This window comes from Hypomesus nipponensis, chromosome 4, assembly GCF_054491055.1.
Source record: "Hypomesus nipponensis isolate SF chromosome 4, ASM5449105v1, whole genome shotgun sequence".
Taxonomy (NCBI): Eukaryota; Metazoa; Chordata; class Actinopteri; order Osmeriformes; family Osmeridae; genus Hypomesus; species Hypomesus nipponensis.
Window position 1 is genome coordinate 427501 of NC_140364.1, and position 22595 is coordinate 450095.

General features: G+C 44.9%; 15 non-coding genes and 42 pseudogenes across 15 annotated transcripts; all 57 read left to right on the forward strand.

The window, feature by feature from the left end:
* The first annotated feature begins 93 nt into the window (after positions 1 to 93).
* Positions 94 to 212, forward strand: LOC146293150 (5S ribosomal RNA). The gene has a single exon (XR_014754128.1). It is a non-coding gene; the product is annotated as a 5S ribosomal RNA (ribosomal RNA).
* A 176-nt stretch (positions 213 to 388) lies between these two features.
* Positions 389 to 507, forward strand: LOC146293151 (5S ribosomal RNA). Its single transcript, XR_014754338.1, has one exon. It is a non-coding gene; the product is annotated as a 5S ribosomal RNA (ribosomal RNA).
* A 172-nt stretch (positions 508 to 679) lies between these two features.
* LOC146293152 (5S ribosomal RNA) lies at positions 680 to 798 on the forward strand (annotated as a pseudogene).
* A 176-nt stretch (positions 799 to 974) lies between these two features.
* LOC146293153 (5S ribosomal RNA) lies at positions 975 to 1093 on the forward strand (annotated as a pseudogene).
* A 170-nt stretch (positions 1094 to 1263) lies between these two features.
* Positions 1264 to 1382, forward strand: LOC146293154 (5S ribosomal RNA; annotated as a pseudogene).
* A 172-nt stretch (positions 1383 to 1554) lies between these two features.
* On the forward strand, positions 1555 to 1673 carry LOC146293155 (5S ribosomal RNA; annotated as a pseudogene).
* A 176-nt stretch (positions 1674 to 1849) lies between these two features.
* LOC146293156 (5S ribosomal RNA) lies at positions 1850 to 1968 on the forward strand (annotated as a pseudogene).
* A 5793-nt stretch (positions 1969 to 7761) lies between these two features.
* LOC146293157 (5S ribosomal RNA) lies at positions 7762 to 7880 on the forward strand (annotated as a pseudogene).
* A 172-nt stretch (positions 7881 to 8052) lies between these two features.
* LOC146293158 (5S ribosomal RNA) lies at positions 8053 to 8171 on the forward strand (annotated as a pseudogene).
* Positions 8172 to 8337: 166 nt separating this feature from the next.
* LOC146293159 (5S ribosomal RNA) lies at positions 8338 to 8456 on the forward strand (annotated as a pseudogene).
* Positions 8457 to 8632: 176 nt separating this feature from the next.
* LOC146293160 (5S ribosomal RNA) lies at positions 8633 to 8751 on the forward strand (annotated as a pseudogene).
* Positions 8752 to 8925: 174 nt separating this feature from the next.
* LOC146293161 (5S ribosomal RNA) lies at positions 8926 to 9044 on the forward strand (annotated as a pseudogene).
* A 170-nt stretch (positions 9045 to 9214) lies between these two features.
* LOC146293162 (5S ribosomal RNA) lies at positions 9215 to 9333 on the forward strand (annotated as a pseudogene).
* Positions 9334 to 9507: 174 nt separating this feature from the next.
* On the forward strand, positions 9508 to 9626 carry LOC146293163 (5S ribosomal RNA). Its single transcript, XR_014754436.1, has one exon. It is a non-coding gene; the product is annotated as a 5S ribosomal RNA (ribosomal RNA).
* A 172-nt stretch (positions 9627 to 9798) lies between these two features.
* Positions 9799 to 9917, forward strand: LOC146293164 (5S ribosomal RNA; annotated as a pseudogene).
* A 174-nt stretch (positions 9918 to 10091) lies between these two features.
* Positions 10092 to 10210, forward strand: LOC146293165 (5S ribosomal RNA; annotated as a pseudogene).
* A 170-nt stretch (positions 10211 to 10380) lies between these two features.
* LOC146293166 (5S ribosomal RNA) lies at positions 10381 to 10499 on the forward strand. Its single transcript, XR_014754496.1, has one exon. It is a non-coding gene; the product is annotated as a 5S ribosomal RNA (ribosomal RNA).
* A 170-nt stretch (positions 10500 to 10669) lies between these two features.
* LOC146293167 (5S ribosomal RNA) lies at positions 10670 to 10788 on the forward strand (annotated as a pseudogene).
* A 172-nt stretch (positions 10789 to 10960) lies between these two features.
* Positions 10961 to 11079, forward strand: LOC146293168 (5S ribosomal RNA; annotated as a pseudogene).
* Positions 11080 to 11251: 172 nt separating this feature from the next.
* LOC146293169 (5S ribosomal RNA) lies at positions 11252 to 11370 on the forward strand (annotated as a pseudogene).
* A 170-nt stretch (positions 11371 to 11540) lies between these two features.
* On the forward strand, positions 11541 to 11659 carry LOC146293170 (5S ribosomal RNA; annotated as a pseudogene).
* Positions 11660 to 11831: 172 nt separating this feature from the next.
* On the forward strand, positions 11832 to 11950 carry LOC146293171 (5S ribosomal RNA; annotated as a pseudogene).
* Positions 11951 to 12128: 178 nt separating this feature from the next.
* Positions 12129 to 12247, forward strand: LOC146293172 (5S ribosomal RNA; annotated as a pseudogene).
* Positions 12248 to 12417: 170 nt separating this feature from the next.
* Positions 12418 to 12536, forward strand: LOC146293173 (5S ribosomal RNA; annotated as a pseudogene).
* Positions 12537 to 12708: 172 nt separating this feature from the next.
* LOC146293174 (5S ribosomal RNA) lies at positions 12709 to 12827 on the forward strand (annotated as a pseudogene).
* A 174-nt stretch (positions 12828 to 13001) lies between these two features.
* Positions 13002 to 13120, forward strand: LOC146293175 (5S ribosomal RNA; annotated as a pseudogene).
* A 172-nt stretch (positions 13121 to 13292) lies between these two features.
* On the forward strand, positions 13293 to 13411 carry LOC146293176 (5S ribosomal RNA; annotated as a pseudogene).
* A 174-nt stretch (positions 13412 to 13585) lies between these two features.
* On the forward strand, positions 13586 to 13704 carry LOC146293177 (5S ribosomal RNA; annotated as a pseudogene).
* A 170-nt stretch (positions 13705 to 13874) lies between these two features.
* LOC146293178 (5S ribosomal RNA) lies at positions 13875 to 13993 on the forward strand. Its single transcript, XR_014754204.1, has one exon. It is a non-coding gene; the product is annotated as a 5S ribosomal RNA (ribosomal RNA).
* A 173-nt stretch (positions 13994 to 14166) lies between these two features.
* LOC146293179 (5S ribosomal RNA) lies at positions 14167 to 14285 on the forward strand (annotated as a pseudogene).
* A 174-nt stretch (positions 14286 to 14459) lies between these two features.
* LOC146293180 (5S ribosomal RNA) lies at positions 14460 to 14578 on the forward strand (annotated as a pseudogene).
* Positions 14579 to 14748: 170 nt separating this feature from the next.
* Positions 14749 to 14867, forward strand: LOC146293181 (5S ribosomal RNA; annotated as a pseudogene).
* Positions 14868 to 15041: 174 nt separating this feature from the next.
* On the forward strand, positions 15042 to 15160 carry LOC146293182 (5S ribosomal RNA). Its single transcript, XR_014754438.1, has one exon. It is a non-coding gene; the product is annotated as a 5S ribosomal RNA (ribosomal RNA).
* Positions 15161 to 15332: 172 nt separating this feature from the next.
* LOC146293183 (5S ribosomal RNA) lies at positions 15333 to 15451 on the forward strand (annotated as a pseudogene).
* Positions 15452 to 15623: 172 nt separating this feature from the next.
* On the forward strand, positions 15624 to 15742 carry LOC146293184 (5S ribosomal RNA). The gene has a single exon (XR_014753845.1). It is a non-coding gene; the product is annotated as a 5S ribosomal RNA (ribosomal RNA).
* A 170-nt stretch (positions 15743 to 15912) lies between these two features.
* LOC146293185 (5S ribosomal RNA) lies at positions 15913 to 16031 on the forward strand (annotated as a pseudogene).
* A 174-nt stretch (positions 16032 to 16205) lies between these two features.
* On the forward strand, positions 16206 to 16324 carry LOC146293186 (5S ribosomal RNA). The gene has a single exon (XR_014754439.1). It is a non-coding gene; the product is annotated as a 5S ribosomal RNA (ribosomal RNA).
* Positions 16325 to 16496: 172 nt separating this feature from the next.
* LOC146293187 (5S ribosomal RNA) lies at positions 16497 to 16615 on the forward strand (annotated as a pseudogene).
* Positions 16616 to 16789: 174 nt separating this feature from the next.
* On the forward strand, positions 16790 to 16908 carry LOC146293188 (5S ribosomal RNA). The gene has a single exon (XR_014754497.1). It is a non-coding gene; the product is annotated as a 5S ribosomal RNA (ribosomal RNA).
* A 170-nt stretch (positions 16909 to 17078) lies between these two features.
* Positions 17079 to 17197, forward strand: LOC146293189 (5S ribosomal RNA; annotated as a pseudogene).
* Positions 17198 to 17373: 176 nt separating this feature from the next.
* Positions 17374 to 17492, forward strand: LOC146293190 (5S ribosomal RNA). Its single transcript, XR_014754205.1, has one exon. It is a non-coding gene; the product is annotated as a 5S ribosomal RNA (ribosomal RNA).
* Positions 17493 to 17670: 178 nt separating this feature from the next.
* LOC146293191 (5S ribosomal RNA) lies at positions 17671 to 17789 on the forward strand (annotated as a pseudogene).
* Positions 17790 to 17963: 174 nt separating this feature from the next.
* On the forward strand, positions 17964 to 18082 carry LOC146293192 (5S ribosomal RNA). Its single transcript, XR_014754498.1, has one exon. It is a non-coding gene; the product is annotated as a 5S ribosomal RNA (ribosomal RNA).
* A 170-nt stretch (positions 18083 to 18252) lies between these two features.
* Positions 18253 to 18371, forward strand: LOC146293193 (5S ribosomal RNA; annotated as a pseudogene).
* A 176-nt stretch (positions 18372 to 18547) lies between these two features.
* Positions 18548 to 18666, forward strand: LOC146293194 (5S ribosomal RNA). Its single transcript, XR_014754206.1, has one exon. It is a non-coding gene; the product is annotated as a 5S ribosomal RNA (ribosomal RNA).
* A 176-nt stretch (positions 18667 to 18842) lies between these two features.
* LOC146293195 (5S ribosomal RNA) lies at positions 18843 to 18961 on the forward strand (annotated as a pseudogene).
* A 170-nt stretch (positions 18962 to 19131) lies between these two features.
* On the forward strand, positions 19132 to 19250 carry LOC146293196 (5S ribosomal RNA). The gene has a single exon (XR_014754448.1). It is a non-coding gene; the product is annotated as a 5S ribosomal RNA (ribosomal RNA).
* A 174-nt stretch (positions 19251 to 19424) lies between these two features.
* Positions 19425 to 19543, forward strand: LOC146293197 (5S ribosomal RNA; annotated as a pseudogene).
* A 170-nt stretch (positions 19544 to 19713) lies between these two features.
* On the forward strand, positions 19714 to 19832 carry LOC146293198 (5S ribosomal RNA; annotated as a pseudogene).
* Positions 19833 to 20008: 176 nt separating this feature from the next.
* Positions 20009 to 20127, forward strand: LOC146293199 (5S ribosomal RNA; annotated as a pseudogene).
* Positions 20128 to 20297: 170 nt separating this feature from the next.
* On the forward strand, positions 20298 to 20416 carry LOC146293200 (5S ribosomal RNA; annotated as a pseudogene).
* A 463-nt stretch (positions 20417 to 20879) lies between these two features.
* Positions 20880 to 20998, forward strand: LOC146293201 (5S ribosomal RNA). The gene has a single exon (XR_014754449.1). It is a non-coding gene; the product is annotated as a 5S ribosomal RNA (ribosomal RNA).
* A 170-nt stretch (positions 20999 to 21168) lies between these two features.
* Positions 21169 to 21287, forward strand: LOC146293202 (5S ribosomal RNA; annotated as a pseudogene).
* Positions 21288 to 21463: 176 nt separating this feature from the next.
* On the forward strand, positions 21464 to 21582 carry LOC146293203 (5S ribosomal RNA; annotated as a pseudogene).
* A 170-nt stretch (positions 21583 to 21752) lies between these two features.
* On the forward strand, positions 21753 to 21871 carry LOC146293204 (5S ribosomal RNA; annotated as a pseudogene).
* Positions 21872 to 22045: 174 nt separating this feature from the next.
* On the forward strand, positions 22046 to 22164 carry LOC146293205 (5S ribosomal RNA; annotated as a pseudogene).
* A 170-nt stretch (positions 22165 to 22334) lies between these two features.
* Positions 22335 to 22453, forward strand: LOC146293206 (5S ribosomal RNA). The gene has a single exon (XR_014754207.1). It is a non-coding gene; the product is annotated as a 5S ribosomal RNA (ribosomal RNA).
* Positions 22454 to 22595: the final 142 nt, after the last annotated feature.

Sequence of the window (22595 nt, forward strand, 5' to 3'; positions counted from 1 at the left end):
TTCATTTTGACACGAGAGAGAGAGAGAGACCACCTTGCATTGTCAATTGCCAAATCTGTATATGGATAAGTAGCCTATGGTTGTCAACTTATTTCGTACGGCCACACCAGCCTGGCAACGCCCGATCTCGTCTGATCTCGGAAGCTAAGCAGGGTCGGGCCTGGTTAGTACTTGGATGGGAGACCGCCTGGGAATACCAGGTGCTGTATGCTCTTTTGCTCATTCACTTATAAACTGAAATCTTGCAATATGCACAAGTAGTCCTTCATGAAAGGGGCAGGAAACTGTTTTCATTTTGACACAAGAGAGAGAGAGAGAGAGAGACCACCTTGCATTGTCAAATGCCAAATCTGTATATGGATAAGTAGCCTATGGTTGTCAACTTATTTCGTACGGCCACACCAGCCTGGGAACGCCCGATCTCGTCTGATCTCGGAAGCTAAGCAGGGTCGGGCCTGGTTAGTACTTGGATGGGAGACCGCCTGGGAATACCAGGTGCTGTATGCTCTTTTGCTCATTCACTTAGAAACTGAAATCTTGCAATATGCACAAGTAGTCCTTCATGAAAGGGGCTGGAAGCTGTTTTCATTTTGACACGAGAGAGAGAGAGAGAGACCACCTTGCATTGTCAAATACCAAATCTGTATATGGATAAGTAGCCTATGGTTGTCAACTTATTTCGTACGGCCAAACCAGCCTGGCAACGCCTGATCTCGTCTGATCTCGGAAGCTAAGCAGGGTCGGGCCTGGTTAGTACTTGGATGGGAGACCGCCTGGGAATACCAGGTGCTGTATGCTCTTTTGCTCATTCACTTAGAAACTGAAATCTTGCAATATGCACAAGTAGTCCTTCATGAAAGGGGCTGGAAGCTGTTTTCATTTTGACACGAGAGAGAGAGAGAGAGAGAGACCACCTTGCATTGTCAAATGCCAAATCTGTATATGGATAAGTAGCCTATGGTTGTCAACTTATTTCGTACGGCCACACCAGCCTGGGAACGCCCGATCTCGTCTGATCTCGGAAGCTAAGCAGGGTCGGGCCTGGTTAGTACTTGGATGGGAGACCGCCTGGGAATACCAAGTGCAGTATGCTCTTTTGCTCATTCACTTAGAAACTGAAATGTTGCAATATGCACAAGTAGTCCTTCATGAAAGGGGCTGAAAGCTGCTTTCATTTTGACACGAGAGAGAGAGAGAGACCACCTTGCATTGTCAATTGCCAAATCTGTATATGGATAAGTAGCCTATGGTTGTCAACTTATTTCGTACGGCCACACCAGCCTGGCAACGCCCGATCTCGTCTCATCTCGGAAGTTAAGCAGGGTCGGGCCTGGTTAGTACTTGGATGGGAGACCCCCTAGGAATACCAGGTGCTGTATGCTCTTTTGCTCATTCACTTAGAAACTGAAATCTTGCAATATGCACAAGTAGTCCTTCATGAAAGGGGCTGGAAGCTGTTTTCATTTTGACACGAGAGAGAGAGAGAGAGACCACCTTGCATTGTCAAATGCCAAATCTGTATATGGATAAGTAGCCTATGGTTGTCAACTTATTTCGTACGGCCAAACCAGCCTGGCAACGCCCGATCTCGTCTGATATCGGAAACTAAGCAGGGTCGGGCCTGGTTAGTACTTGGATGGGAGACCGCCTGGGAATACCAGGTGCTGTATGCTCTTTTGCTCATTCACTTAGAAACTGAAATCTTGCAATATGCACAAGTAGTCCTTCATGAAAGGGGCTGGAAGCTGTTTTCATTTTGACACGAGAGAGAGAGAGAGAGAGAGACCACCTTGCATTGTCAATTGCCAAATCTGTATATGGATAAGTAGCCTATGGTTGTCAACTTATTTTGTACGGCCACACCAGCCTGGCAACGCCCCATATCGTCTCATCTCGGAAGCAAAGCAGGGTCGGGCCTGGTTAGTACTTGGATGGGAGACCGCCTAGGAATACCAGGTGCTGTATGCTCTTTTGCTCATTCACTTAGAAACTGAAATCTTGCAATATGCACAAGTAGTCCTTCATGAATGGGGCTGGAAGCTGTTTTCATTTTTTTTTTTTTTCACTTAAATTTTTATTTCAAAATTCACAGTTCACAATCAAAAATAATACAATAAACAAAAAACAAAACAGGAACCAAACAGAAAAATTCGGCTTGGGAGTTACATTTCTCGCAGTACTTCTTTTCTCTTCATGTCTTCATCTAAGTAATTTGTTTCTGTCCATATTCCTCGTCGCCGGTTTTGGTTCTGAATATTGTCCATTTCTCCCACTTTTCTTCAAGCTGTGCTTGTTGTAGTCTTAGGCGGTGTGTCAGTTTCTCCATTACATAGATTTCTTCTACTATGTCTACCCATTCTTTCTTACAAGGAGGCTCCACTTTACCCCATTTTCTAGTTATAGCCTTCTTACTAGCTATCAGTAGTATTTTAATCAAATATTTATCTCTCACTCTTATATTCTCTTTGGTAAAATTGAAATTACAAAGGTATAGTACCATATAGCTCATTGGAATATCATAACCTAATATATTTTGTACGGTTTCATGTACAATTCCCCAAAACTTAAATACTTTATTACATTTCCAAAATATGTGTGAGTGGTCTGCAGCATCCTTTACTCCACACTCTCTCCAACATGATACATTTGTGTTATTATATTTGCTCTTGACCTTGGGCGTGATAAAAAAACGGATCAGATTTTTCCAAGAGAACTCCCTCCATATCCGCGAATTAGTGGTCGTCTGATGTGTTTTCCACATGTCTTTCCAATCATCATCCGAAATTTTCATACTAAACTCTGATTCCCATTTTTCCTTTATGTATTTAGTTGAATGTTTAGTTTTTGTCAATGCTTGATATAAAGCAGATATGATTTTTATTTTCTTTCCTTTGTATGTATTCATTATAATTTGGATCACACCATTCACTTCTGTGGAGGGGTCTATCTCGATTTCTTTTTCATAATAATCTCTTAGTTGTAGGTACCTGTAGAATTCCTGTTTATCCAAGCTATATTTATCTTTCACGTTTTGGAAACTCTCCAGTGCCCCATCCTTCTCTAAAGTACACCATGCCGTGACTCCCTTGTCTACCCACTGCTTGAATCCTTTATCATATTCAGCTGGTTTAAAATTACTGTCAAATGCTACCCATCTAAGAACTGTTGTTTCTTTCTTTATCTTATAATTTTTAATAACTCTAAACCATAGTTCAAGAGTAAATGTTGTAATTGAATCTATATTGTTTTTAATCCTTTTGTATATGTCTTGATCTCCAATAAGGCTCTGGATGGGATATTTTACAAATTCTATTTCCATGTCTTTCCACTTAGCCGTGTAATCTGGCATACACCAGCATATAATATGCCTAAATTGGGCCGCGTAGAAGTACTCTTTCAGTTTTGGGAGACCCATACCTCCTTTATCTTTTGGTAACTGGAGAGTTTCGTACCTAACCCTTGGTTTTTTGCCTCCCCAAATAAACCGAGATATTATCCTGTCCCAGGTCACAAATTGGGTTTGGGGGACTTCTACTGGTAGGGACTGGAATAAATAAAGAAGTCTTGGTTGTACATTCATTTTGATAATCTCAATTCTTGAGTTAAGATCTAGTGGTAAAGTAGACCATCTTTCCGTGTCTTTTTGTATCTCCTGATTTATCTTATCATAATTGGCTTTATAAAGTTTAGATAGTCCTTTTGTGATGGTAATTCCCAGATATTTAATTTTCTTTAGGTTCCAATTTAAGTGGAATGCTTCCTGAATCTCCTTTGGTGGGGTGTAGTTAAGTGTTAAAATTTGTGTTTTTGAAACATTTACTTTATATCCCGAAAGGTGTCCGTACATTTCCAGCAGTTTCATCAATACAGGTAGTGATTTATTTGGTTGTTCGAGGAAGGCTACGACGTCATCCGCAAAAAGTCCTATTTTATGTTCCTTGCCATTTACTATAACTCCGTGAAGCTCTTCATTTTGGCGTACCGCTTGTGCCAAAGGTTCGATAAAAAGCGCAAAAAGAGTGGGTGATAAACAACAGCCTTGTCGAGTTGATCTCTGTATACTAAATTTGTCAGTAAGGTTTCCATTTATTTTGATTCTAGCAGTGGGCTGGTGGTATAATGCCTTTATGCACTGTATTGATTTACTATTGAATCCAAATCGTTCTAATACTTTATATAAGAATTCCCAATTTACCAAATCGAATGCCTTTTCTGCATCAATACTTACTAATATAGTACTTTGTTTTTTCTTTTGTGCTTGATCTACAATATGCAAGGCCCTTCTAATGTTATCATGTGTTTGACGTCCTTTAATGAATCCTGTTTGATCTTCATCTATCAGTTCTGTTATAAAAGTATTCAATCGTTTGGAGATAATTGTTGTATATATTTTGTAATCTACATTTAATAGTGAGATTGGTCTATAGCTCTGACAGTGTTCCTTGTCCCTTCCTGGTTTTGGTATAATGGTTATAATGGCTTCAGCCCATGATGGAGGTATTTTATTGTTATGAAGAGTCCAATTAAAAGAATCCAAAAGTAGTGGCGTCAGCTCTTCCCCGAACATCCTATACCACTCTGCTGGGTATCCGTCACTACCTGGGGATTTATTATTTTTTAGTGTCTTTATTGCATCTTTCACTTCTTCTATAGTAATATTGGTTGTTAATGTCTCATTTTGTATACTACCAATTGATGGTAAATCCAAAGAATTTAAAAATAGCTCCCTTTCCTCCTCACATTCAGATGTGGGTTGTGTATATAGTTCCTTGTAGTATCCACAAAAAATGTTCTCTATATCCTCCGGTTTATCTGTTAATTCACTTGTATGTGGATCTCTGATTTTATGTATACTACTAAGTGCTTGTTGTTTACGTATACGTTTCGCCAGCAATTTAGTCGCCTTTGAACCTGCTTCGTAATAATTTTGTTTAAAGAATTTGTTCCTTTTTTCAACCTCGTCTAATAATATGTCATTTATCTTCTTTTTTACTTCCTTGATTTGTTGATATACCTTTGAATCTTCTGTTCTTTGATATCCCTGTTCTAATTCCCTCAGTTTCACAGTATGCGTTCTATATGACTCCAATTGAATTCGTTTTGCATGTGCAGTTTCCGCTATCAATTTCCCCCTTATCACCACCTTCATGGCATCCCATAATATTGTTGGGTCTACTGCTCCATTGTTATTTTCCTCTATGTACCTTTTTATTTCTGCTTTTACCTTCTCTTTTCGTTGTTCATTGTTCAATATTCCTACATTCAATCTCCATACAGTATTTCGTTTCCTGTTACTTAAACATATTTTTAAATAGAGTGGATTATGGTCAGACACGTCTGCCCCTCCTATTTCACATTCCGTCACTCTGTGTTTATCCCCTGTATTCAGTAGAAAATAGTCTATCCTTGAATGAACTTTATGTGCAGCTGAATAGTGCGTAAAGTCTTTTTCCAAAGGGTGCAGACTTCGCCATATATCAGTCATCCCCATCTCTTCTAGTGACATATTGACAAATCTTGTTAAAGGCATTTTCGTTCTCTTGAGACTTGTTGTATCCATATTGTGATTCATGACTACGTTTAAATCGCCCCCACAAATAAGGATTCCTTCTGTTTCTACTGCTATGACGTCGAAAAGGGACTTGAAAAAGTATTTGTCACTTTCTGGGGGTGCATATACATTTACCAGTGTGATTGGTTCATTTTCTATTCTTCCTTTTACTATTATATACCTTCCTTCTTTGTCTTTGATTTCCTTTTCGTAATTAAATTGTGTTGTGTTTGATATTAATGTTGCAACTCCCCTCCTGCGTCCCTCTTTATATGTACTGTAGTATAAGCTCCTGTAGCCGTATCTTTTCAGTTTTTCATGTTCTAATCTAGACAGATGTGTCTCTTGTAGGAATATAATTTGTGCTTTCTCCTTTTTCAATTTTCTCATCACCCTTTCTCTTTTCATCGGTACATTTAACCCATTTACATTCAGCGACATTATTTTGATGTTATTAGTCATTTACTGCTCTCTGAAAATATTCTCCCAAACCGTTACAAACTACATAAACATGAACATATAATAACTGAACACAAACCAAATACCTCCCGGACTTCCAAACATGGAGTATTATTTTACTCCTCCCCGCGTCCCCGTTGGTGGGTGAAGGGGATATCCTCATCTCTAATAAGGGCCCCTCCCTAGACCTAGATACGCGCCCAACTTGTGGGGTACCACAGCGTCTACACATGTCCAACTCAAATGCCTCGACCTCTCCCAGTCGGTTCTTAATATGTTATGCAAATTAAAGAAGTCCGAAAATGTTCAGATACTCACACTGTGGATTTATTCTTCTGTCAGTCTTTTTTCTTTTAGTTTGTTTATCCACTTAGTTCCATACAGCGTTTATTAATTAGTCTTTTTATTCCAGTCTGTTGTTTTGATTCTTTCCTGTCCCCTTTTTTAAACAGAACTTATTAGGGTTTCCACTGATAGTTGTGTAGCTTGTCTCTTGCTCGTTGCGCCGGGTCGGGTCCCCGGTCTTTCCCTCTCACTCGCTGCCACTCTGCCGCTCCTCGCATCCTTCCCTCGGCCACGGCTCCGGTGTCTCCGCCTGGCACGTCCGCAGTGTAGCCTCTTTCCTTCATGTCCCGCGCCGCTTCAGTGGCACTGTCATATATCTTCACCCCGTTGTTCCAGTGTATTCTGATTTTGGCGAGCGGCGTCTGGAAACGAATTCCTTTCTCCCTCAGTACTTTTTTAATGCCCGCGTATGCCTTTCGTTTCTGAACAGTTTCTGTAGGGTAGTCATGGTCAAAGAATACTTGTTTGCCTCCTACTTTTAGCTTTTTCTGCCAGGCTTTCTTCAAAATCATTTCCTTCGTCTCGAACTGTAGAAAGTTGGCAATAATTGACCTGGGCGCAGCGTTCGGGGTCGGTTTCTGGGCTAGGGCTCGGTGGGCTCGCTGGATCTGGAGGTTGGTCCCCTCCGGGAGCTCAAGTTCGGTTTTTAGAAGCTGCTCCAAGTATGTGGCTGCCGAGCTCCCCTCCGTGTCTTCTGGTAGCCCAAATATTCTGATGTTGTTTCTCCTTGATCTCCCCTCGAGATCGGTTATTTTATCTTGCATTCGGCGTGTATGACCCATCAGCTCCGACAGCGCGGCACTGGCCTCCATTTTCCACTCTTCGATTTCTCCAATTCGCTCCTGAGCCTCGCTGATGTTCACCTGTTGTGCCTTTAGCTCGGTGTTGTTCTCCTTTAGCTGACGGTCTATTTCTTGCCGGAGGTTGGTGATTTCCTCCTTCATCTCTCTCTTCAGCTCGTCTTTAAATGTGGTCAGCTCATGGCGTAGTTCTTGTTTGAGTTCCTTGATGTCCTTGCTGATAGTAGCAAGGCCGACTCTTAGCGTCTCTGCGCTGTCCATTTTCTCGACTGTCTCTTCTTCGTGTTCGCTAGCCTCTTGTTCGCTAACCTCGTATTCGGAGATTGCAGATTGCTCTTCTGTTTCTTTTTGCTGTCTGTTGTTTCTCTGACTTCTTTTCTTTCTTGTCCCACTCATACTCTAGTTTTATTTGTCGAGTTATGTCTGAATAGTGGGAATATTTTACCGACTCTGGAGAGCTAGATAACTATGCGTCCACTCTCTCCGCCATCTTCGACACAATCGGAAGCTGTTTTCATTTTGACGAGAGAGAGAGAGAGAGACCCCCTTGCATTGTCAAATGCCAAATCTGTATATGGATAAGTAGCCTATGGTTGTCAACTTATTTAGTACGGCCAAACCAGCCTGGCAACGCCCGATCTCGTCTCATCTCGGAAGCTAAGCAGGGTCGGGCCTGGTTAGTACTTGGATGGGAGACCGCCTGGGAATACCAGGTGCTGTATGCTCTTTTGCTCATTCACTTAGAAACTGAAATCTTGCAATATGCACAAGTAGTCCTTCATGAATGGGGCTGGAAGCTGTTTTCATTTTGACACGAGAGAGAGAGAGAGAGACCACCTTGCATTGTCAAATGCCAAATCTGTATATGGATAAGTAGCCTATGGTTGTCAACTTATTTCGTACGGCCAAACCAGCCTGGCAACGCCCGATCTCGTCTGATATCGGAAACTAAGCAGGGTCGGGCCTGGTTAGTACTTGGATGGGAGACCGCCTGGGAATACCAGGTGCTGTATGCTCTTTTGCTCATTCACTTAGAAACTGAAATCTTGCAATATGCACAAGTAGTCCTTCATGAAAGGGGCTGGAAGCTGTTTTCATTTTGACACGAGAGAGAGAGACCACCTTGCATTGTCAATTGCCAAATCTGTATATGGATAAGTAGCCTATGGTTGTCAACTTATTTTGTACGGCCACACCAGCCTGGCAACGCCCCATATCGTCTCATCTCGGAAGCAAAGCAGGGTCGGGCCTGGTTAGTACTTGGATGGGAGACCGCCTAGGAATACCAGGTGCTGTATGCTCTTTTGCTCATTCACTTAGAAACTGAAATCTTGCAATATGCACAAGTAGTCCTTCATGAATGGGGCTGGAAGCTGTTTTCATTTTGACACGAGAGAGAGAGAGAGAGAGAGACCACCTTGCATTGTCAAATGCCAAATCTGTATATGGATAAGTAGCCTATGGTTGTCAACTTATTTCGTACGGCAAAACCAGCCTGGCAACGCCCGATCTCGTCTGATCTCGAAAGCTAAGCAGGGTCGGGCCTGGTTAGTACTTGGATGGGAGACCGCCTGGGAATACCAGGTGCTGTATGCTCTTTTGCTCATTCACTTAGAAACTGAAATCTTGCAATATGCACAAGTAGTCCTTCATGAAAGGGGCTGGAAGCTGTTTTCATTTTGACACGAGAGAGAGAGAGAGAGAGACCACCTTGCATTGTCAAATGCCAAATCTGTATATGGATAAGTAGCCTATGGTTGTCAACTTATTTTGTACGGCCAAACCAGCCTGGCAACGCCCGATCTCGTCTGATCTCGGAAGCTAAGCAGGGTCAGGCCTGGTTAGTACTTGGATGGGAGACCGCCTGGGAATACCAGGTGCTGTATGCACTTTTGCTCATTCACTTAGAAACTGAAATCTTGCAATATACACAAGTAGTCCTTCATGAAAGGGGCTGGAAGCTGTTTTCATTTTGACACGAGAGAGAGAGAGAGACCACCTTGCATTGTCAATTGCCAAATCTGTATATGGATAAGTAGCCTATGGTTGTCAACTTATTTCGTACGGCCACACCAGCCTCGGAACGCCCGATCTCGTCTCATCTCGGAAGCTAAGCAGGGTCGGGCCTGGTTAGTACTTGGATGGGAGACCGCCTGGGAATACCAGGTGCTGTATGCTCTTTTGCTCATTCACTTATAAACTGAAATCTTGCAATATGCACAAGTAGTCCTTCATGAAAGGGGCTGGAAACTGTTTTCATTTTGACACGAGAGAGAGAGAGAGAGAGACCACCTTGCATTGTCAAATGCCAAATCTGTATATGGATAAGTAGCCTATGGTTTTCAACTTATTTTGTACGGCCAAACCAGCCTGGCAACGCCCGATCTCGTCTGATCTCGGAAGCTAAGCAGGGTCGGGCCTGGTTAGTACTTGGATGGGAGACCGCCTGGGAATACCAGGTGCTGTATGCTCTTTTGCTCATTCACTTAGAAACTGAAATCTTGCAATATGCACAAGTAGTCCTTCATGAATGGGGCTGGAAGCTGTTTTCATTTTGACACGAGAGAGAGAGAGAGAGACCACCTTGCATTGTCAAATGCCAAATCTGTATATGGATAAGTTGCCAATGGTTGTCAACTTACTTCGTAAGGCCAAACCAGCCTGGCAATGCCCGATCTCGTCTGATCTCGGAAGCTAAGCAGGGTCGGGCCTGGTTAGTACTTGGATGGGAGACCGCCTGGGAATACCAGGTGCTGTATGCTCTTTTGCTCATTCACTTATAAACTGAAATCTTGCAATATGCACAAGTAGTCCTTCATGAAAGGGGCTGGAAACTGTTTTCATTTTGACACGAGAGAGAGAGAGAGAGAGACCACCTTGCATTGTCAAATGCCAAATCTGTATATGGATAAGTAGCCTATGGTTGTCACCTTATTTCGTACGGCCATACCAGCCTGGCAACGCCCGATCTCGTCTGATCTCGGAAGCTAAGCAGGGTCGGGCCTGGTTAGTACTTGGATCGGAGACCGCCTGGGAATACCAGGTGCTGTATGCTCTTTTGCTCATTCACTTATAAACTGAAATCTTGCAATATGCACAAGTAGTCCTTCATGAAAGGGGCTGGAAACTGTTTTCATTTTGACACGAGAGAGAGAGAGAGACCACCTTGCATTGTCAAATGCCAAATCTGTATATGGATAAGTAGCCTATGGTTGTCACCTTATTTCGTACGGCCATACCAGCCTGGCAACGCCCGATCTCGTCTGATCTCGGAAGCTAAGCAGGGTCGGGCCTGGTTAGTACTTGGATGGGAGACCGCCTGGGAATACCAGGTGCTGTATGCTCTTTTGCTCATTCACTTAGAAACTGAAATCTTGCAATATACACAAGTAGTCCTTCATGAAAGGGGCTGGAAGCTGTTTTCATTTTGACACGAGAGAGAGAGAGAGACCACCTTGCATTGTCAATTGCCAAATCTGTATATGGATAAGTAGCCTATGGTTGTCAACTTATTTCGTACGGCCACACCAGCCTCGGAACGCCCGATCTCGTCTCATCTCGGAAGCTAAGCAGGGTTGGGCCTGGTTAGTACTTGGATGGGAGACCGCCTGGGAATACCAGGTGCTGTATGCTCTTTTGCTCATTCACTTAGAAACTGAAATCTTGCAATATGCACAAGTAGTCCTTCATGAAAGGGGCTGGAAGCTGTTTTCATTTTGACACGAGAGAGAGAGAGAGAGACCACCTTGCATTGTCAAATGCCAAATCTGTATATGGATAAGTAGCCTATGGTTGTCAACTTATTTCGTACGGCCAAACCAGCCTGGCAACGCCCGATCTCGTCTGATATCGGAAACTAAGCAGGGTCGGGCCTGGTTAGTACTTGGATGGGAGACCGCCTGGGAATACCAGGTGCTGTATGCTCTTTTGCTCATTCACTTAGAAACTGAAATCTTGCAATATGCACAAGTAGTCCTTCATGAAAGGGGCTGGAAGCTGTTTTCATTTTGACACGAGAGAGAGAGAGAGAGACCACCTTGCATTGTCAATTGCCAAATCTGTATATGGATAAGTAGCCTATGGTTGTCAACTTATTTTGTACGGCCACACCAGCCTGGCAACGCCCCATATCGTCTCATCTCGGAAGCAAAGCAGGGTCGGGCCTGGTTAGTACTTGGATGGGAGACCGCCTAGGAATACCAGGTGCTGTATGCTCTTTTGCTCATTCACTTAGAAACTGAAATCTTGCAATATGCACAAGTAGTCCTTCATGAATGGGGCTGGAAGCTGTTTTCATTTTGACGAGAGAGAGAGAGAGAGACCCCCTTGCATTGTCAAATGCCAAATCTGTATATGGATAAGTAGCCTATGGTTGTCAACTTATTTAGTACGGCCAAACCAGCCTGGCAACGCCCGATCTCGTCTCATCTCGGAAGCTAAGCAGGGTCGGGCCTGGTTAGTACTTGGATGGGAGACCGCCTGGGAATACCAGGTGCTGTATGCTCTTTTGCTCATTCACTTAGAAACTGAAATCTTGCAATATGCACAAGTAGTCCTTCATGAATGGGGCTGGAAGCTGTTTTCATTTTGACACGAGAGAGAGAGAGAGAGACCACCTTGCATTGTCAAATGCCAAATCTGTATATGGATAAGTAGCCTATGGTTGTCAACTTATTTCGTACGGCCAAACCAGCCTGGCAACGCCCGATCTCGTCTGATATCGGAAACTAAGCAGGGTCGGGCCTGGTTAGTACTTGGATGGGAGACCGCCTGGGAATACCAGGTGCTGTATGCTCTTTTGCTCATTCACTTAGAAACTGAAATCTTGCAATATGCACAAGTAGTCCTTCATGAAAGGGGCTGGAAGCTGTTTTCATTTTGACACGAGAGAGAGAGAGAGAGAGAGAGACCACCTTGCATTGTCAATTGCCAAATCTGTATATGGATAAGTAGCCTATGGTTGTCAACTTATTTCGTACGGCCACACCAGCCTGGCAAAGCCCCATCTCGTCTCATCTCGGAAGCTAAGCAGGGTCGGGCCTGGTTAGTACTTGGATGGGAGACCGCCTAGGAATACCAGGTGCTGTATGCTCTTTTGCTCATTCACTTAGAAACTGAAATATTGCAATATGCACAAGTAGTCCTTCATGAAAGGGGCTGGAAGCTGTTTTCATTTTGACACGAGAGAGAGAGAGAGACCACCTTGCATTGTCAAATGCCAAATCTGTATATGGATAAGTAGCCTATGGTTGTCAACTTATTTCGTAAGGCCAAATCAGCCTGGCAACGCCCGATCTCGTCTGATCTCGGAAGCTAAGCAGGGTCGGGCCTGGTTAGTACTTGGATGGGAGACCGCCTGGGAATACCAGGTGCTGTATGCTCTTTTGCTCATTCACTTAGAAACTGAAATCTTGCAATATGCACAAGTAGTCCTTCATGAAAGGGGCTGGAAGCTGTTTTCATTTTGACATGAGAGAGAGAGAGAGAGACCACCTTGCATTGTCAAATGCCAAATCTGTATATGGATAAGTAGCCTATGGTCGTCAACTTATTTCGTACGGCCAAACCAGCCTGGCAACGCCCGATCTCGTCTGATATCGGAAACTAAGCAGGGTCGGGCCTGGTTAGTACTTGGATGGGAGACCGCCTGGGAATACCAGGTGCTGTATGCTCTTTTGCTCATTCACTTAGAAACTGAAATCTTGCAATATGCACAAGTAGTCCTTCATGAAAGGGGCTGGAAGCTGTTTTCATTTTGACACGAGAGAGAGAGAGAGAGAGACCACCTTGCATTGTCAATTGCCAAATCTGTATATGGATAAGTAGCCTATGGTTGTCAACTTATTTTGTACGGCCACACCAGCCTGGCAACGCCCCATATCGTCTCATCTCGGAAGCAAAGCAGGGTCGGGCCTGGTTAGTACTTGGATGGGAGACCGCCTAGGAATACCAGGTGCTGTATGCTCTTTTGCTCATTCACTTAGAAACTGAAATCTTGCAATATGCACAAGTAGTCCTTCATGAAAGGGGCTGGAAGCTGTTTTCATTTTGACATGAGAGAGAGAGAGAGAGACCACCTTGCATTGTCAAATGCCAAATCTGTATATGGATAAGTAGCCTATGGTTGTCAACTTATTTCGTACGGCCAAACCAGCCTGGCAACGCCCGATCTCGTCTGATATCGGAAACTAAGCAGGGTCGGGCCTGGTTAGTACTTGGATGGGAGACCGCCTGGGAATACCAGGTGCTGTATGCTCTTTTGCTCATTCACTTAGAAACTGAAATCTTGCAATATGCACAAGTAGTCCTTCATGAAAGGGGCTGGAAGCTGTTTTCATTTTGACACGAGAGAGAGAGAGAGAGAGACCACCTTGCATTGTCAATTGCCAAATCTGTATATGGATAAGTAGCCTATGGTTGTCAACTTATTTTGTACGGCCACACCAGCCTGGCAACGCCCCATATCGTCTCATCTCGGAAGCAAAGCAGGGTCGGGCCTGGTTAGTACTTGGATGGGAGACCGCCTAGGAATACCAGGTGCTGTATGCTCTTTTGCTCATTCACTTAGAAACTGAAATCTTGCAATATGCACAAGTAGTCCTTCATGAATGGGGCTGGAAGCTGTTTTCATTTTGACGAGAGAGAGAGAGAGAGACCCCCTTGCATTGTCAAATGCCAAATCTGTATATGGATAAGTAGCCTATGGTTGTCAACTTATTTCGTACGGCCAAACCAGCCTGGCAACGCCCGATCTCGTCTGATCTCGGAAGCTAAGCAGGGTCGGGCCTGGTTAGTACTTGGATGGGAGACCGCCTGGGAATACCAGGTGCTGTATGCTCTTTTGCTCATTCACTTAGAAACTGAAATCTTGCAATATGCACAAGTAGTCCTTCATGAATGGGGCTGGAAGCTGTTTTCATTTTGATCACGAGAGAGAGAGAGAGAGACCACCTTGCATTGTCAAATGCCAAATCTGTATATGGATAAGTAGCCTATGGTTGTCAACTTATTTCGTACGGCAAAACCAGCCTGGCAACGCCCGATCTCGTCTGATCTCGAAAGCTAAGCAGGGTCGGGCCTGGTTAGTACTTGGATGGGAGACCGCCTGGGAATACCAGGTGCTGTATGCTCTTTTGCTCATTCACTTAGAAACTGAAATCTTGCAATATGCACAAGTAGTCCTTCATGAAAGGGGCTGGAAGCTGTTTTCATTTTGACACGAGAGAGAGAGAGAGAGAGACCACCTTGCATTGTCAAATGCCAAATCTGTATATGGATAAGTAGCCTATGGTTGTCAACTTATTTTGTACGGCCAAACCAGCCTGGCAACGCCCGATCTCGTCTGATCTCGGAAGCTAAGCAGGGTCAGGCCTGGTTAGTACTTGGATGGGAGACCGCCTGGGAATACCAGGTGCTGTATGCACTTTTGCTCATTCACTTAGAAACTGAAATCTTGCAATATACACAAGTAGTCCTTCATGAAAGGGGCTGGAAGCTGTTTTCATTTTGACACGAGAGAGAGAGAGAGACCACCTTGCATTGTCAATTGCCAAATCTGTATATGGATAAGTAGCCTATGGTTGTCAACTTATTTCGTACGGCCACACCAGCCTCGGAACGCCCGATCTCGTCTCATCTCGGAAGCTAAGCAGGGTCGGGCCTGGTTAGTACTTGGATGGGAGACCGCCTGGGAATACCAGGTGCTGTATGCTCTTTTGCTCATTCACTTATAAACTGAAATCTTGCAATATGCACAAGTAGTCCTTCATGAAAGGGGCTGGAAACTGTTTTCATTTTGACACGAGAGAGAGAGAGAGAGAAACCACCTTGCATTGTCAAATGCCAAATCTGTATATGGATAAGTAGCCTATGGTTTTCAACTTATTTTGTACGGCCAAACCAGCCTGGCAACGCCCGATCTCGTCTGATCTCGGAAGCTAAGCAGGGTCGGGCCTGGTTAGTACTTGGATGGGAGACCGCCTGGGAATACCAGGTGCTGTATGCTCTTTTGCTCATTCACTTAGAAACTGAAATCTTACAATATGCACAAGTAGTCCTTCATGAATGGGGCTGGAAGCTGTTTTCATTTTGACACGAGAGAGAGAGAGAGAGACCACCTTGCATTGTCAAATGCCAAATCTGTATATGGATAAGTTGCCAATGGTTGTCAACTTACTTCGTAAGGCCAAACCAGCCTGGCAATGCCCGATCTCGTCTGATCTCGGAAGCTAAGCAGGGTCGGGCCTGGTTAGTACTTGGATGGGAGACCGCCTGGGAATACCAGGTGCTGTATGCTCTTTTGCTCATTCACTTATAAACTGAAATCTTGCAATATGCACAAGTAGTCCTTCATGAAAGGGGCTGGAAACTGTTTTCATTTTGACACGAGAGAGAGAGAGAGAGACCACCTTGCATTGTCAAATGCCAAATCTGTATATGGATAAGTAGCCTATGGTTGTCACCTTATTTCGTACGGCCATACCAGCCTGGCAACGCCCGATCTCGTCTGATCTCGGAAGCTAAGCAGGGTCGGGCCTGGTTAGTACTTGGATGGGAGACCGCCTGGGAATACCAGGTGCTGTATGCACTTTTGCTCATTCACTTAGAAACTGAAATCTTGCAATATACACAAGTAGTCCTTCATGAAAGGGGCTGGAAGCTGTTTTCATTTTGACACGAGAGAGAGAGAGAGACCACCTTGCATTGTCAATTGCCAAATCTGTATATGGATAAGTAGCCTATGGTTGTCAACTTATTTCGTACGGCCACACCAGTCTCGGAACGCCCGATCTCGTCTCATCTCGGAAGCTAAGCAGGGTCGGGCCTGGTTAGTACTTGGATGGGAGACCGCCTGGGAATACCAGGTGCTGTATGCTCTTTTGCTCATTCACTTATAAACTGAAATCTTGCAATATGCACAAGTAGTCCTTCATGAAAGGGGCTGGAAACTGTTTTCATTTTGACACGAGAGAGAGAGAGAGAGAGACCACCTTGCATTGTCAAATGCCAAATCTGTATATGGATAAGTAGCCTATGGTTTTCAACTTATTTTGTACGGCCAAACCAGCCTGGCAACGCCCGATCTCGTCTGATCTCGGAAGCTAAGCAGGGTCGGGCCTGGTTAGTACTTGGATGGGAGACCGCCTGGGAATACCAGGTGCTGTATGCTCTTTTGCTCATTCACTTAGAAACTGAAATCTTGCAATATGCACAAGTAGTCCTTCATGAATGGGGCTGGAAGCTGTTTTCATTTTGACACGAGAGAGAGAGAGAGAGACCACCTTGCATTGTCAAATGCCAAATCTGTATATGGATAAGTTGCCAATGGTTGTCAACTTACTTCGTAAGGCCAAACCAGCCTGGCAATGCCCGATCTCGTCTGATCTCGGAAGCTAAGCAGGGTCGGGCCTGGTTAGTACTTGGATGGGAGACCGCCTGGGAATACCAGGTGCTGTATGCTCTTTTGCTCATTCACTTATAAACTGAAATCTTGCAATATGCACAAGTAGTCCTTCATGAAAGGGGCTGGAAACTGTTTTCATTTTGACACGAGAGAGAGAGAGAGAGAGACCACCTTGCATTGTCAAATGCCAAATCTGTATATGGATAAGTAGCCTATGGTTGTCACCTTATTTCGTACGGCCATACCAGCCTGGCAACGCCCGATCTCGTCTGATCTCGGAAGCTAAGCAGGGTCGGGCCTGGTTAGTACTTGGATGGGAGACCGCCTGGGAATACCAGGTGCTGTATGCTCTTTTGCTCATTCACTTAGAAACTGAAATCTTGCAATATACACAAGTAGTCCTTCATGAAAGGGGCTGGAAGCTGTTTTCATTTTGACACGAGAGAGAGAGAGAGACCACCTTGCATTGTCAATTGCCAAATCTGTATATGGATAAGTAGCCTATGGTTGTCAACTTATTTCGTACGGCCACACCAGCCTCGGAACGCCCGATCTCGTCTCATCTCGGAAGCTAAGCAGGGTCGGGCCTGGTTAGTACTTGGATGGGAGAACGCCTGGGAATACCAGGTGCTGTATGCTCTTTTGCTCATTCACTTATAAACTGAAATCTTGCAATATGCACAAGTAGTCCTTCATGAAAGGGGCTGGAATCTGTTTTCATTTTGACACGAGAGAGAGAGAGAGAGAGAGACCACCTTGCATTGTCAAATGCCAAATCTGTATATGGATAAGTAGCCTATGGTTTTCAACTTATTTCGTACGGCCAAACCAGCCTGGCAACGCCCGATCTCGTCTGATCTCGGAAGCTAAGCAGGGTCGGGCCTGGTTAGTACTTGGATGGGAGACCGCCTGGGAATACCAGGTGCTGTATGCTCTTTTGCTCATTCACTTAGAAACTGAAATCTTGCAATATGCACAAGTAGTCCTTCATGAATGGGGCTGGAAGCTGTTTTCATTTTGACACGAGAGAGAGAGAGAGAGAGAGAGACCACCTTGCATTGTCAAATGCCAAATCTGTATATGGATAAGTTGCCAATGGTTGTCAACTTACTTCGTAAGGCCAAACCAGCCTGGCAATGCCCGATCTCGTCTGATCTCGGAAGCTAAGCAGGGTCGGGCCTGGTTAGTACTTGGATGGGAGACCGCCTGGGAATACCAGGTGCTGTATGCTCTTTTGCTCATTCACTTATAAACTGAAATCTTGCAATATGCACAAGTAGTCCTTCATGAAAGGGGCTGGAAACTGTTTTCATTTTGACACGAGAGAGAGAGAGAGAGAGACCACCTTGCATTGTCAAATGCCAAATCTGTATATGGATAAGTAGCCTATGGTTGTCACCTTATTTCGTACGGCCATACCAGCCTGGCAACGCCCGATCTCGTCTGATCTCGGAAGCTAAGCAGGGTCGGGCCTGGTTAGTACTTGGATGGGAGACCGCCTGGGAATACCAGGTGCTGTATGCTCTTTTGCTCATTCACTTAGAAACTGAAATCTTGCAATATACACAAGTAGTCCTTCATGAAAGGGGCTGGAAGCTGTTTTCATTTTGACACGAGAGAGAGAGAGAGACCACCTTGCATTGTCAATTGCCAAATCTGTATATGGATAAGTAGCCTATGGTTGTCAACTTATTTCGTACGGCCACACCAGCCTCGGAACGCCCGATCTCGTCTCATCTCGGAAGCTAAGCAGGGTTGGGCCTGGTTAGTACTTGGATGGGAGACCGCCTGGGAATACCAGGTGCTGTATGCTCTTTTGCTCATTCACTTAGAAACTGAAATCTTGCAATATGCACAAGTAGTCCTTCATGAAAGGGGCTGGAATCTGTTTTCATTTTGACACGAGAGAGAGAGAGAGAGAGAGACCACCTTGCATTGTCAAATGCCAAATCTGTATATGGATAAGTAGCCTATGGTTTTCAACTTATTTCGTACGGCCAAACCAGCCTGGCAACGCCCGATCTCGTCTGATCTCGGAAGCTAAGCAGGGTCGGGCCTGGTTAGTACTTGGATGGGAGACCGCCTGGGAATACCAGGTGCTGTATGCTCTTTTGCTCATTCACTTAGAAACTGAAATCTTGCAATATGCACAAGTAGTCCTTCATGAATGGGGCTGGAAGCTGTTTTCATTTTGACACGAGAGAGAGAGAGAGAGAGAGACCACCTTGCATTGTCAAATGCCAAATCTGTATATGGATAAGTTGCCAATGGTTGTCAACTTACTTCGTAAGGCCAAACCAGCCTGGCAATGCCCGATCTCGTCTGATCTCGGAAGCTAAGCAGGGTCGGGCCTGGTTAGTACTTGGATGGGAGACCGCCTGGGAATACCAGGTGCTGTATGCTCTTTTGCTCATTCACTTAGAAACTGAAATCTTGCAATATGCACAAGTAGTCCTTCATGAAAGGGGCTGGAAGCTGTTTTCATTTTGACACGAGAGAGAGAGAGAGACCACCTTGCATTGTCAAATGCCAAATCTGTATATGGATAAGTAGCCTATGGTTGTCAACTTATTTCGTGCGGCCACACCAGCCTGGCAACGCCCGATCTCGTCTGATCTCGGAAGCTAAGCAGGGTCGGGCCTGGTTAGTACTTGGATGGGAGACCGCCTGGGAATACCAGGTGCTGTATGCTCTTTTGCTCATTCATTTAGAAACTGAAATTTTGCAATATGCACAAGTAGTCCTTCATGAAAGGGGCTGGAATCTGTTTTCATTTTGACACGAGAGAGAGAGAGAGAGAGACCACCTTGCATTGTCAATTGCCAAATCTGTATATGGATAAGTAGCCTATGGTTGTCAACTTATTTTGTACGGCCACACCAGCCTGGCAAAGCCCCATCTCGTCTCATCTCGGAAGCTAAGCAGGGTCGGGCCTGGTTAGTACTTGGATGGGAGACCGCCTAGGAATACCAGGTGCTGTATGCTCTTTTGCTCATTCACTTAGAAACTGAAATCTTGCAATATGCACAAGTAGTCCTTCATGAAAGGGGCTGGAAGCTGTTTTCATTTTGACACGAGAGAGAGAGAGAGACCACCTTGCATTGTCAAATGCCAAATCTGTATATGGATAAGTAGCCTATGGTTGTCAACTTATTTCGTGCGGCCACACCAGCCTGGCAACGCCCGATCTCGTCTCATCTCGGAAGCTAAGCAGGGTCGGGCCTGGTTAGTACTTGGATGGGAGACCGCCTAGGAATACCAGGTGCTGTATGCTCTTTTGCTCATTCACTTAGAAACTGAAATCTTGCAATATGCACAAGTAGTCCTTCATGAATGGGGCTGGAAGCTGTTTTCATTTTGACACGAGAGAGCGAGAGAGAGAGAGACCACCTTGCATTGTCAAATGCCAAATCTGTATATGGATAAGTAGCCTATGGTTGTCAACTTATTTCGTACGGCCAAATCAGCCTGGCAACGCCCGATCTCGTCTGATCTCGGAAGCTAAGCAGGGTCGGGCCTGGTTAGTACTTGGATGGGAGACCGCCTGGGAATACCAGGTGCTGTATGCTCTTTTGCTCATTCACTTAGAAACTGAAATCTTGCAATATGCACAAGTAGTCCTTCATGAAAGGGGCTGGAAGCTGTTTTCATTTTGACACGAGAGAGAGAGAGAGACCACCTTGCATTGTCAAATGCCAAATCTGTATATGGATAAGTAGCCTATGGTTGTCAACTTATTTCGTACGGCCAAACCAGCCTGGCAACGCCCGATCTCGTCTGATATCGGAAACTAAGCAGGGTCGGGCCTGGTTAGTACTTGGATGGGAGACCGCCTGGGAATACCAGGTGCTGTATGCTCTTTTGCTCATTCACTTAGAAACTGAAATCTTGCAATATGCACAAGTAGTCCTTCATGAAAGGGGCTGGAAGCTGTTTTCATTTTGACACGAGAGAGAGAGAGAGAGAGACCACCTTGCATTGTCAATTGCCAAATCTGTATATGGATAAGTAGCCTATGGTTGTCAACTTATTTCGTACGGCCACACCAGCCTGGCAAAGCCCCATCTCGTCTCATCTCGGAAGCTAAGCAGGGTCGGGCCTGGTTAGTACTTGGATGGGAGACCGCCTAGGAATAGCAGGTGCTGTATGCTCTTTTGCTCATTCACTTAGAAACTGAAATATTGCAATATGCACAAGTAGTCCTTCATGAAAGGGGCTGGAAGCTGTTTTCATTTTGACACGAGAGAGAGAGAGAGACCACCTTGCATTGTCAAATGCCAAATCTGTATATGGATAAGTAGCCTATGGTTGTCAACTTATTTCGTGCGGCCACACCAGCCTGGCAACGCCCGATCTCGTCTGATCTCGGAAGCTAAGCAGGGTCGGGCCTGGTTAGTACTTGGATGGGAGACCGCCTGGGAATACCAGGTGCTGTATGCTCTTTTGCTCATTCACTTAGAAACTGAAATCTTGCAATATGCACAAGTAGTCCTTCATGAAAGGGGCTGGAAGCTGTTTTCATTTTGACACGAGAGAGAGAGAGAGACCACCTTGCATTGTCAAATGCCAAATCTGTATATGGATAAGTAGCCTATGGTTGTCAACTTATTTCGTACGGCCAAACCAGCCTGGCAACGCCCGATCTCGTCTGATATCGGAAACTAAGCAGGGTCGGGCCTGGTTAGTACTTGGATGGGAGACCGCCTGGGAATACCAGGTGCTGTATGCTCTTTTGCTCATTCACTTAGAAACTGAAATCTTGCAATATGCACAAGTAGTCCTTCATGAATGGGGCTGGAAGCTGTTTTCATTTTGACACGAGAGAGCGAGAGAGAGAGAGACCACCTTGCATTGTCAATTGCTAAATCTGTATATGGATAAGTAGCCTATGGTTGTCAACTTATTTCGTAAGGCCAAATCAGCCTGGCAACGCCCGATCTCGTCTGATCTCGGAAGCTAAGCAGGGTCGGGCCTGGTTAGTACTTGGATGGGAGACCGCCTGGGAATACCAGGTGCTGTATGCTCTTTTGCTCATTCACTTAGAAACTGAAATCTTGCAATATGCACAAGTAGTCCTTCATGAAAGGGGCTGGAAGCTGTTTTCATTTTGACACGAGAGAGAGAGAGAGACCACCTTGCATTGTCAAATGCCAAATCTGTATATGGATAAGTAGCCTATGGTTGTCAACTTATTTCGTACGGCCAAACCAGCCTGGCAACGCCCGATCTCGTCTGATATCGGAAACTAAGCAGGGTCGGGCCTGGTTAGTACTTGGATGGGAGACCGCCTGGGAATACCAGGTGCTGTATGCTCTTTTGCTCATTCACTTAGAAACTGAAATCTTGCAATATGCACAAGTAGTCCTTCATGAAAGGGGCTGGAAGCTGTTTTCATTTTGACACGAGAGAGAGAGAGAGAGAGACCACCTTGCATTGTCAATTGCCAAATCTGTATATGGATAAGTAGCCTATGGTTGTCAACTTATTTTGTACGGCCACACCAGCCTGGCAACGCCCCATATCGTCTCATCTCGGAAGCAAAGCAGGGTCGGGCCTGGTTAGTACTTGGATGGGAGACCGCCTAGGAATACCAGGTGCTGTATGCTCTTTTGCTCATTCACTTAGAAACTGAAATCTTGCAATATGCACAAGTAGTCCTTCATGAATGGGGCTGGAAGCTGTTTTCATTTTGACGAGAGAGAGAGAGAGAGACCCCCTTGCATTGTCAAATGCCAAATCTGTATATGGATAAGTAGCCTATGGTTGTCAACTTATTTCGTACGGCCAAACCAGCCTGGCAACGCCCGATCTCGTCTGATCTCGGAAGCTAAGCAGGGTCGGGCCTGGTTAGTACTTGGATGGGAGACCGCCTGGGAATACCAGGTGCTGTATGCTCTTTTGCTCATTCACTTAGAAACTGAAATCTTGCAATATGCACAAGTAGTCCTTCATGAATGGGGCTGGAAGCTGTTTTCATTTTGACACGAGAGAGAGAGAGAGAGACCACCTTGCATTGTCAAATGCCAAATCTGTATAT